Consider the following 12,233-nt stretch of genomic DNA (forward strand, 5'->3'; position numbering starts at 1 on the left):
AAAGGCCAGCAGACCAAACACCTGTCGACGTCATCTGACCTCTACAGCAGCCCCACAGCATACAGCACAGGCTACCTGACCTGGTGAGCTGAGCCAGCAGCCCATCATTAGAAGTCTTCTTATTCAATGCAAAGCTGCCTCTTCAAAGGTGCAAACACCACCAGCTGCTCCATCACCCTGGACGGGTGGAGCTGCTTCAGCTGCAGTGCTGCGGCTGGTTAAACAGCAGAGGCTGTGTTTGAATCTCAGCAGGGCCTGCTTCAGGAGAAACTCCACAGGGTTAAGTGCAGCTTTTAACACTTGTTTCAGTTTCAGTCAGAAATGAATTAACCTACAGCGCTGAAAATCAGAAGGTAAATGTCTTTATGACTGTAAATGTGCTGAGTATGAGCTGATGTAAAGGTTTACATCAGCTCATACTCACAGTTTCTTATGAAGGAGGAAATTATCTACGGAGACCAAACAGTTTGTCTGTACACATGGGACTGACTCACCGCTGCCTCTGCTGGACAGTAGTGGAACTGTACATTTCACAGTAATGTACGTTACTGTGAGCTGATGCTGTCTGAGGTCCATTTTCTGTCCTTTTATAGACGTTTCAACAGCCGTATGTCGCACATTGCAATCCCTTTGAAGTCGGTTCTGTTCCTTTGTAATAGTTCATTATATCTTTGTGCTCATCTATCTGCACTTCAGGGCGGTTTTGCATCCTTGTGCAGGAATTTCACACTCCTATAGAGTCATGCTGCATCCTTTTTGTACTCATAAAGAAACCTTTTTAGTCATTTTGAGCCCCTCTGTAGGCATTAAGCATCACTTGGTGGATATTTTGCACCTTTTTAAAAAGCTTTCTGCTTGAGTCATTTCTCATTGCTTTGCAGTCATCTTCACTCCACCACACACTGTGCTTTTCTTTTAGCCATTTAGTGTCCTGTGGTTTGTGAGATTTGTCATCATTTAGCCCCACTTTGTGTCTTTGTGTTTTTTAATAATCGTGCTGTGATTTGACGCCTTCTCTTTCGGTTCTTGATTGTAACTCAGTGCCAGTCAAAGTGAAAGTAAGGACGAGGTCATGACCCTGAACTCATGTGCTGTCATCTGTCTTGCACTTTTGTGTTCTTTGGGCCAGAAATGTGCTCTAATGTGTCGCTTGGTCTTAAACACCAACATCCTGCACTCATGTTTGTTAGTTTGAGGTGTGAAACTTGTCTTCAGGAGACGTATCGAAGCTCCTGCTGAGAAACATCTGCTCCTTTCTGCAGTTCATCCTGCAGCACGTGCCGTCCTTTCAAGAACCTCCAACAGTCGCTCACGTCTTCGCTGACCTCACTGAGGAAGCACTCAGCGCTCATTCACAGCCAAACCTCGCGGCTGCTGCCAGCGGTTCCAGCTGTGAACCTCTGCCCTCTTCCTGGTTTCCTAGTATTTTGCATATTTGTCACACTTACATGTTCAGATCATTAAACTAATTTTAATATTGGACAAAACTCCCTTTTAACAGGTTTTGATGCAACCACTTACAAAATCTGTGGCTGCGTGGAAGCAGGAAGTTGGAAGTGCAGGACTCTGGAGACGGATTATTGTTGGACGACACAAACTCAGAAGGCGATGCAAAACAAAGGCACAGCCAGAAGTTTGAAGCAGGACGCAAAAGACACAGAGAACACGGCGTGAGGAGGATACGGCAAGTTCAATGCAAAAGTTCAATACCTGTGTGAGGTGAACGAACCAAACTGAGGCGGACGAACAAGTGAATAAACGTGGAGACGAGACAGGTAACAGACAGAGGTGGGACAGGCACAGGCAGGGATCACACAAGAAAACTCAATAATGCAAAAGCCTGAAGATACCTGAAATATAAACAGACTGCAGAGAAAACTGTCGTAGGAAACCAGGGACCAGGTTCGTGTTCAGCAGTGAGGCAGGAAACATAAAGGGAAACAATATCAGCTACAGCCGAGACCACCACTCAGAACAAAACTTTAAATGTTAGACACAAATAGAAAAAACAGGAAACACTGGGATTTAAAGCCAGCCATCCCGACCCGTAAACGTGTTTTTGTCACGGCTGTCACGCGTTCTGGTCAGGGTCAAAGGTTACAGTTTATTTACAAAAGGGTGAACCACAGTGTGTACAGAGAGAAGGGGTCCAGGGGGGAAGAGGGAATCCACACACTCTCCTCTTTAGCCACTCTCGTCCTGATCTCCACTCACGCAGCCACACACAGGAATCACAGGGAAGGGTCCGTCAACAGGTCCGGGAAACTCTATGCACAGAACACAGGTTAGTCTAACAGGCGAAGACAGCTGAGAGCACGAACACGGGAGGGTCAGCGTTCCAGAGACGATAACCAGCTCCGCCCAGGGAGAGAGGAGAAAGGAGGAGAGAGAGAAACATAAAGAAAACCTTTAGCCATCACGAGCCAGCCGGAGAGGACGGGGACCATGACAGTGTTTTAGTTGTTTCACAGAGCGCACGGAGCAGGAAGTGACACAGGAAGTGATCAGCTGATTTCTCACTAACACTCCTCCTGACTCTGTTTGTACGTGCTCCAAATTTTAGAAACAGCTGACTGAGAACAACCGTTTATTCTGCCACGCGTTGGATGTCTTGTGAAAACTTGCTAACACTTTATAACACGACTGAAAGCTGTAATTACGTTCAGTTTCATCTACATACAGGAAAAAACAATAATGTGAGGAGAGCTGGAGAAGGTTCGTGTCCTCCGCCTGCAGGGTTAAATACGACACGCCGTCTTATTTAACCCTGCAGGCGGAGGACACCGGAAACAGGACAGGGGGAAGCTTCACCTCCATTACTGAGCAGGAGGCACCAACTGATCGTTCCTGCACGACTGAGCCTGAGTCTTTATGCTTCCATTACTATGTGAAAATGGACCAAACCAGCTGTTATCCACAGACACTCCACTTTCATCTTTAGATTGAAAAAAGACACCTGAACCGTTCCTTTGGATGGATTTAAGCGCCGTCCGCTTCCAGAGAACGGAGACAGAGTAATATTCAGACAAAAATACAACAAGAAGGAAGAACAAGCTGCAGCCTGGGCTCAGACACAGGTGAACCTGACGAGGACATCCACAGAAAAGGAGACGCTCAGAAGCAGGAAGTAAAACCATGACCAGACAAATGGAAAAGGAAGTTTGACAGGAAGTGGATAAAACACAAATGAGTAAACAGAAAGACAATAAAAGTAAAATCTGACGGTGACAGGAAATCTCTCCACTCTGATGAAACCAGCCTGACCTCTGCTGTCCTCTCATTGTGTCTCCAGTCCTCGCTAAGCTGCAGCAGGCCAGCAGATAATCAGCGTAATGACTTTTCATCAGAGCGCTGACCTGAAGACCCACATTTCCCCCCGCGGGGGAGGCATTCCTCCCCCGTTATAAGTACGAGTACCTGCGATCAGCCTCGTCTGCAGATCGTCAGCTGGTTCTGAGCGTCTCCCTGACACAATGTGAACGTCTGTGGAGCTTTCTGTGCTGGCAGCTGCCTGGAGAAACGTGGAAGTGCGTGGACGCTGAAGCAGAAGATCTCCTCTCGGCTCTGGGCGTTCGAAGCTTAGAGCTCAGCTCGTCCAGCTTCTTCGTGCTTCCAGGTACAGAGAGGTCAGTCTCAGGTGTTCTGCATGTTCACCGCTCACATGGACATTTTTCTGCTTGTTTGGCTCTTGTGTGCTGGCTTGTGCATCTTTGTTTGACACTGTCAGAAACAAAAGCAGAGAAAACTGAAGTGATTCAATGATCACTGTTAAGTTCGTCCAGCTGACGTTCTCGTCCACCTGATCCTGCTGTGAGGTTAACACTGAACACGGGAACGAGGACAGATTTGTTTCCATGTTGCAAAAAGTCATTTCTGATGTTTCTAATTGTTTTAGCTGTTTTATCTTTGTTTGTATTGAAAGACTGTAGTGATTTACAAACAGGTTATAGAGAAATCAAAGACATTACCTTCCTGTGAGTATCTTGTGTTATCGCACCTACATTATAAAACCATGCATAGAACCATTATCTTACATTTGTTGCCATATATACTGTTCTGATACATTATTGGCCAGCTCAGTCTCAAAGCAGACGTTGTTAATGTCAGTGACACTTTTAGAATAAAGGATTGTAAAAGCCACTTAACCAGAAACTGACCGTAGCTTCTACGTTGTGACAGGATGTTTGTGGCTCAGGATGACTTGATGAGAGATGCATTTGACAAACGTCCATAAAACACTGAATAATTACAGGAAGGCTGTTTTTATAGGTTTAACTCACTCAAATGCAACATTTGAATGAACAGTTGAAAACAGCTGGAAACTGAGTTTTAGGTGCTTTGTAAAAATAATTCAAATATAATGAATTGTTCAGGTTTTGCTGACATTTAGCTTCGAAGTGTCTGTGCACGAAACACGAGTAATGTGAAAGTCTGCAGAGCCTTTAAAGGTGTGATGAGTTTGGAGGAAGATAAAACCTTTAAATGTTTCCAGTAAGCTGTGTTGGAGCTGCTTTGGTGGTCTGTGTGAGGTCAGACGCTCTCAGGTTGACTTTCTCCTCCCACACAGTTTCTTTTCATTCTTCTCTTCACGGTCTGAGGTTAGAGTCCAGCCTCTGATTAACACTAATGTGCTGCTCCAGAGGAAGAAAGCCTTTCACCTCTCAGACCGTTTCTTTGAATATGCATTACATTTCATTTCAAATGTTTTTCTCCACGAGTCCTTATCACCTTGGTTACTGTTGCTATACCGCCAAGCTTCCCATCGTCAGACATGCTCACTGTGATGTGTTGGTGTCAGTGTTGAACAACGTGGACATTAAAGCTGACAGCCCAGAGTGTGACGCCGTGTTTCACACACACTGGATACACTGACACCAGTGACACCAGTGACACCAGTAACACAGCAGCGAAGGCTGGGGTTTTACAGACCTACAGACTGCACATTAGCTTTAGGACCTCTGTGTTTCCCACAGTGACCGAATATAAGTAACGAAGGTCCAGATGTCTTTGTTGGCGTGCAGCAGCATCGTCCTGCATGGCGTCCTGTCCGCGGACGCAGAACCAGACTGTCTGTTTTCTGTCAGTTGTTAACGCTTCATTTTATTCTGATATAACTGACGAACGGATCAAAAGTCCACCGACATCATCACAAACCTCATTCTGATGAAAACTGAAGATCAGACTTGGAAACTTGTGGCTGAGCAGCGACAGCAGCAGGTCCGTGGTTTGATCCCGGCTCCTCAGGTCTGCACACTGAACCCTAAAAACAGAGCAGCCATGCTGTCCTTAAACAGCTCGAGCTAGGCCACGCCCCTAATATTGAAAACATGAACACAGTAGCTGTGTCCCTTTGGAGGACCCGGCCTTTGCGGTCTATGTGGGCCGGGTTTCTTCGAAGACCGAGACGGCCGGAAGTGCGAGACTGTGAAATGTGACGGTCTGGCCTTCAGATCTGCGTCACCGCTGTCTCGGTGGAGTTTAATAAACTCAGCCGTCTGCTCCTTGCTATCTAAAATATAACAGGACACTGGAGTAAACTCTCGACCGTCTCACACTTCTGTTTAATCAGTTTTCTGTTTGACGTTTATTCAGCTGTGTGAAAACCAAGGAGGAACCCACCCGATGGATTAATAAAGTTTTATTTAATCTAATAATCTAATAACTTTAATCTCAGCCAAACCGATTTACTCCGGAACAAATAAAACACTGAAAAAGCCCAAGAACAACATTTTTAAGTTATCCGAGTGACTTATATATCATGTTTAACCAGAGTAGCGACAGACAGCGGGGATCGGAAAACGATGAAGCCGGGAGTCCGCTGCTCTCACCGGCTCTAGTGACCATTGAACCCCCTGGTCAGCTATTGGCTGGTGGGTAACAGACGTCGCCGAAAACATCAAAGCACTTTTGCAAATATGTGGTGTCTTGATAAACTGAGCAGATATTTGAGGTTTACACAGCTACATTCTCGCCTGAAAATATGTAAACGTTTATTTTGTGACCCAGAAAGAGTAATGAGAGTAATATTAAAACTAAGCAGCGGCCGCCATTGTTGGAAACTGAAACTGGCTGGGCTGCGCTATGAATTCTGGGATATGGTGGGCCACGAAGGACACACCGACCCATCCTTCAAATCCGGGGAAATGAAGGACGCATTTGAAGGAGTCGACGAATTGGGACAGCCGTCGTCGCCTGGCTGTGACGTAATTGGCCTACAAATGCGTCCTCCGAAGGATGCAGCCGACGTTTTGGCGGCACAGCTAGTGTAAACAGGTGAGTGATGGAATCCAGGTGTTAGGAAGTAGGCGTGATCTCTGAGCCCAGACTCACTGCTGCCTCTGGCGGATGTTAGAGGAACTGCAGCTTTTTTCTCACAGAGAGAATAAAACTAAACCGTATAATGCTGATCACGTGTTGCTGTTTGTGGCTCCTCTCTCTCCCACCTGTCACACCTGCAGTCAGACCTCCATGAACTAACCCCCGCCCCCCCTCTCTCTCCCCTTGTGCTTGCAGTCCGCGAGCGGAGCAGAGAGCAGATCAGAGCATGCGCTCGGCGCGGCAGAGCATCATCTCCTGCAGCGACCGTGAGGCGAACTGTACGGCCGCGCGCCACCCGGACACCCTGGAGCTGTCAGGATCCTCCGCGTGGAGCTCCAACGACTCGGCCGTTGACGCGCTCCAGCTCGAGGCGCTCCAACTGCCGGCTGCGGCCGCTACGACCGTAAGTCTCCCTCTAAATCCTCTGATTTCTCTGATTCCTCTGATCGCAGGATCCAAACACACCTGAGCAGCTTCCACCTGCCAGAGCGCGTTTTGATCCACTCGGCGGTTCTTCGGTGGTTTTACGCACGGCGCTTGCGGCGCGGGAGAGCGGAGAGCTTTGTTTAAACACAAAGAAAATTCTGTGAAGTGTGACAAACCGAGCAGTGAGTCAGACAGAGTCGGTACCGGTACCTGCGGTTTAAATCTAGTGCTGAAAACTCAAATCTCACATTCATAGTTTGAGGTTCGCTTCGTCGGTGTCCTCGGGGCTTTAAAGTGCAGCTGATCATTAATCTGACAACTAACTGATCCGCCTCATATCATGAGCTCATTAAAGTATTAATTAAATTATTGATCGGGAAAAGTGACGTTAATTCAGAGTGACAGCAGCAGAAATCAGAGAGCGGTCTGAGTGCATCCGGGTTTACTGCAGGCTCTGTGTGTCTGTATGAACCCAACAGCGCTTAGCAAAGCGCATCTGTACAGCTGTGAGCCCAGCATGCTTTCTAGTTAAACTGAAGTTAAACACATGCTGACACACACACACTGAGGATGCGGGACACGCTGCGGGTGGCTCAGGTGATTGGTGGCGTGCTGATAACAGCGTGTGAGGCTGCTGTGTGTCCACACACTGATTTCAGGCTGATGTGAGGTGTGGCGCTCTCAGCGCTGCTGTTGTCAGTGGCGGAGTTGGCGTTCTTCTTTCTGCTGCTGATGTTCTGCTGGCAGGTTGGTGTTTACTGCAGGTTGTGGTTCACATGCTGTCTTCCCTCGCAGCGGTTCAGCTGCTTCAGACCAGCTGGGTGACGGGAGGTGGAGGCGGTTTTTCTCTGCTTCAGTGCATAGTCAGTGTCATGGGACCTAATCATAGTGGTGGGTTTCCAGCAGCAGACTCTGGCCTTCTCTCGTCCTTTTCCTTCCCCCCTCTGCTCCAGGTTTTCTTCCTGGCTGGACATGAATCACCTGAACCTGAGAGCTCTCCACAGCAGATCACCTGCCTCCACCTCCTCCTATCCCAGCATGCTCCTCTGTCACCTCTCCACTGTACCCATGAACCACCTCTGAGCTCTTCCTCTTCTCCTCCTGCCTGCAGCTCCATCTTCACCCTCCACCCTCCCTCCTTTGCACATGCTCAGACCTTCTCAGCCTTTGTGACTCTGATTTGTCAGTCTGATGGACTCATCTCCATCTTGCTCACTGAACATCTGAACACCTCAGCTCCAAAGCCAAAGAAAAAAGCCAAGAAAAAAGCCAAGCCAAAATGGTCAAGTCCTTCATGAGCCAGCAGATCTCCACACGAACCTTTCAGGGCTGGAAAGATGTAAGAAAAAGGTCTGCTGATAGGCGGTCGTTTCCACATGTATACAGCGAGCTGCAGTTACTGCAGAGAATGAGAGGCGTGGATGACACATGCAGTTATTTTATGAGGTTTTTGCTCTGATCTTTTCTAGCTGGCATATCGTTGTCAGGTGATGCTTGAAACTGAGACGCTGATCCAGGATGAAGCTTTGGATAATGCTGCAGGTCAGTCAGGTGATCCAGGAACTGCTCAGACAAAAGCAACAGTCCTAAAAGTGAAAGTGTGATCATAGTGGACTGTGTCACGGTCCACACTACACTACACACTCAGTACAGCACCTCACTGTACCGTGCAGGGGTACTTTGGTATTGTGTCCTTTGCAGGAGGTGCTTGGAGTTGTGCTGCTGTGGTTTACAGTCTCCAACCTCTGGTGGCAGGACGCCGACCGTCAGGGGCAGATTCCAACCCGAAGCCTTCAGAGGAGAGTTAACACTCCTGCAGCTGTGAAGCCTTTAGTTAGTTTACCCTTTTTGGCCCTCCATAAAGTTTACATGGTTGCTTTGGGCCAGTATGAGCCGTCGGGGGAGCGCTGGGGGGCGTGCTGGGGCACGCTCGTGTAGATCGAATCTGTGCCTCGCCTGCTAACAGTCTGTATTCAGTGACTTGGGATGGCGGCATTTAGACGACACTTGTTTTTAAAGTCAGAACATTTTGTCCTTCCTGCTCTGGCTGTCATTGGTTGAGTCTGGGTGTGATGTTCGAGGAAGTCTGTATCACTGCAGGAAATCTCAGTCCAGTAAACGATTCTGTGAGAGCCCCGCATTTATAAACGACGGCGCTGCAGGAGGTCAGCTGACGCGCGCAGGAGGCTGGGAGCACTTCCCGTGACCAGCAGGCACACAAATGTAGGTTAATGTGACACATTCACACTGCTCTTGTTTGCAATTTGGCATTTTGATGACATTTACATGTGATCTTTAACGGTTTTATCACACAGCAGCATCTCCCAGAAACAACGTTGTTATAAACACAGACTGTAGATAGAAAATGGCCACACAGTGTTGTAAGTTCAGCGTTTTGTTGCCACGATGTCGTTTTATTATGAGGTAAAAACATCTGGACGAGAGTCAGCCTTGTTTTCAGTCACAGCTGCAGACAGATGCTGGACCCCAGACTTCCCCTGAAGGCTCTGATTGGGGGCGGAGCCCTGCAGGCGTTACGGCGGGAGGCACACGCCAGCGCCTCAAGCTGCTCCTCTGTCTTGTGTTTTCATTTGGGACCAGCGTGCAGACACATTGCTGGCTGATAACCTTTGGTGATATTTAAGGGGGCGCTTCGGGCCACGTGTGAGTCAGAGCACGGCTTAGAGCAACCAAGCAAAGGTCAAAGGTCGGTGCTACTGCTGCTGCTGCCGGTGCAGCTGATCAGAAATAAGCAGAGCTGAATCTGTGCCGGCTTGGTCCGAGTCTGCTGAGCTCGGTGATTGGTGCATTTCTAAGCTGATGGTGATTGATGAGTAAACAAGGTTAACGTCAATTTTTTTAGTTCTTCGAGGAAAATCCTTTCCGTGGAAATCAATCCACAAAGAGCTGAAAATGCAACATAGTGTGCGTCTAATCTGCCGTTCACCATCACAGGTTTATCTGATGATCCTCCCGGGGATTAACCTCCTGAGGTGCTGACCCTCAAAACACGTCAGTGTCCTATTTTCCTCGATTACCCACAAACCCGCCCAAACTCCACCGAGTGAGTCATCGATTTTAGGAGAGGAGTCTGGAAATGTTTTCGAGGATCATTCTCCTTCCACGCAGCCCCGACTTTCACTTTGTTTTAAACTTCATGTAAATATTTGCTGGTGTCACTGACTCATTAATTATCAATGAAACCCTAACTCTTTAATGTCCACGGTTTGAACGTCGTCTCCCACAGAGCATCACATTTCTGAGCTCTGAGAAGCAAACGATTAAAGTGAAAATCAGACATTTGTATAAAATCACGAGTACATTTAAGTTGAGACGGTTTCCTTTGAAACCACAGAGGTCATGAGAAATGCTCAAAGCTCAGTTTTAAAGCTCTTCTCTTCTGGCTGAAACTCTTACGTCTCACATGCCAGAGGATCTTGGTGTCATAATCAAAATCCAGGTGAGGAAGTGGTTCCTTACCTGTGGAGTATTAAATCCCGTTCTTTTATATTCTTTACGGCCAAAAAAGACACGGCTCAAAGTGGTCTTTTACTTAAAAAATGATCTTTAATTTTACATATCCCGGAATATGGAGACCTGAACACACGAACACACAAGCCCAGGTCTCAAGCAAATAAAAGGAAGCCAGGTTATTTATGTACTTCTCGACGTCACACCACACTTCAAGTTTCGATCAAACAGCCTAGTTGGTTTCACTTTCTGGCTGCAGTTACCATGCTTCTGCAAAAGCGGAGGGTCTCAGAGTGGAGCCGCTGCTCCATAACTGAAAGGCACCTATAAAGATACCAGTATACATTGCGTCACCGACCACCGAGCCTCTTTATCCTCCTGACTTCGGCTCTTCTGTCTGATTTTGTAGCTTTGAAGGACCAAATGAACCGGATTAGCATAAGCAGCAGCAGAGCCGAGATCAGAGAGTTGATCTTGGACCTTTGAAGCGATTCTCCAGGCATTAAACACTACCATCCTCCTTCTGGGCTCTGCTCTGAAGCTGAAGGAAAAGGTTTCAGCTCATTTCTTAGATTTCTGAGAGCTCCGCGGCTGGACGGAGAGGATCTGAAGCTGGATGCTTGTGTGCTTTGTGGCTGGTGTAGCAGCACTAACGTGGCTGCAGATGTGTGATGTTGTTTGGCAGGTAGACGAAGTAAATGAAGAGTTTTTGTGGCCCAGAGGGTTCGTTTTGCAAAGCTCCATCAGAAGCTGAAGTCATGTGGAGCTGAAGCCTGCCATCGGATCTGTGCCTCTGTGTGACGTCTGTCTGCACTGTCGTCATATATTTTCATCCTTTGTGTGCACAGTAGACTTATAGTCAAGACCGCCTACACCAAGACCAAGACCAAGACAACACCAAGACAGACCGAATCAAGACCAAGACAAAGTCGAGACAAGACCGAGACAAGAAAGTCTTTAAACTGCAGGTTTACGGGTGTCGGGCATATTTATGTGTTTTTGCGATGCACTCGCACAGCCCTCCTCACCGCTGTCTACTGTCTCACTCACTTACTGAGAGGACAGACGCACGCTCTCATGCTCTCTGTTTTTCACATAATGATATTATCCTATATCCTCGCATGTGATTGGCCACAATATGGAGGGATTTGAGCATAGCTGAGCCACTGAGCGAGAGCCGCTCGGCTCTCGCTCAGTGGGAGTCGACTCTTCTGATTCACTGCAAAGCACTCTGTAAGCACGGCTCTCAGAGCTGATGCTTCTGCGCACGACACATTATCGAACGTTACGTTGTGTGTCATGGATACTGTTGACTCTAAATCTCCCGACCTCTATGTCGATCTGAGACAGCGAGACCGAGACAAGACCAAAGTCCGTCGAGACCGAGACCGGTCTTGAGACATCTCTAGTGCACAGTTTAATTCTTCTACCATCTCCAAGGTAACAGGAGACGTCCGATGAACCGTTATCCTCAGAGTCTATTTGCTGTGAGAAAAAAAAAGCAACGTCTCTACTAATTGAAATGTTCGATGCTTCTCATACCAAAACACACCTCTGGCTTTCTTTTAATAAATATTCTGATGGTTGAAGTTTGTCTGATTTTCAGTATTTGTTCTCTTCCTGAATTCTTATTGTTTAGCAAATGTTTCAGATAAACACATAACCTGGATAAACGCCTAATTCACTTAGCCATCCAAACCTACCTGTGTGAAACAGTAACTGCCCCCTAACCCTCGTGACTGGTTGCTCCACCTTCAGCAGCAGAGATAACGTCAGTGAGTCTTCAAACTTCAGTCATATCGCTGTGGAGGAAGTTTAGCTCCGCCCTTGTTCACAGGACTGTTTGGATTCAGACACATTGGAGGGTTTTCCAGCACGAACGGCTGTTTGAGGTCACGCTGAAGCACCTCAGCGATTTAAGAACAGACTTTGACTCGATCAATCAGAGGTGGACTTGCTGCTGTGTTTGCATCATTGTCCGGCTGCCTGAGTGCTCTTGAGCTTCAGAACTCCAAGGG

The 12,233-nt window shown here is 47.5% G+C and overlaps 1 long non-coding RNA gene across 1 annotated transcript; it reads left to right on the plus strand.

Moving 5' to 3' along the window:
• Positions 1-1,929: 1,929 nt before the first annotated feature.
• LOC120734943 lies at positions 1,930-7,993 on the plus strand. Its single transcript, XR_005696138.1, has 2 exons — positions 1,930-3,626; positions 6,514-7,993. It is a non-coding gene; the product is annotated as an uncharacterized LOC120734943 (long non-coding RNA).
• The last annotated feature ends 4,240 nt before the right edge of the window (positions 7,994-12,233 follow it).

The sequence above is a fragment of the Simochromis diagramma genome, unplaced genomic scaffold, assembly GCF_900408965.1.
Source record: "Simochromis diagramma unplaced genomic scaffold, fSimDia1.1 OVJJ01000176.1, whole genome shotgun sequence".
NCBI lineage: Eukaryota > Metazoa > Chordata > Actinopteri > Cichliformes > Cichlidae > Simochromis > Simochromis diagramma.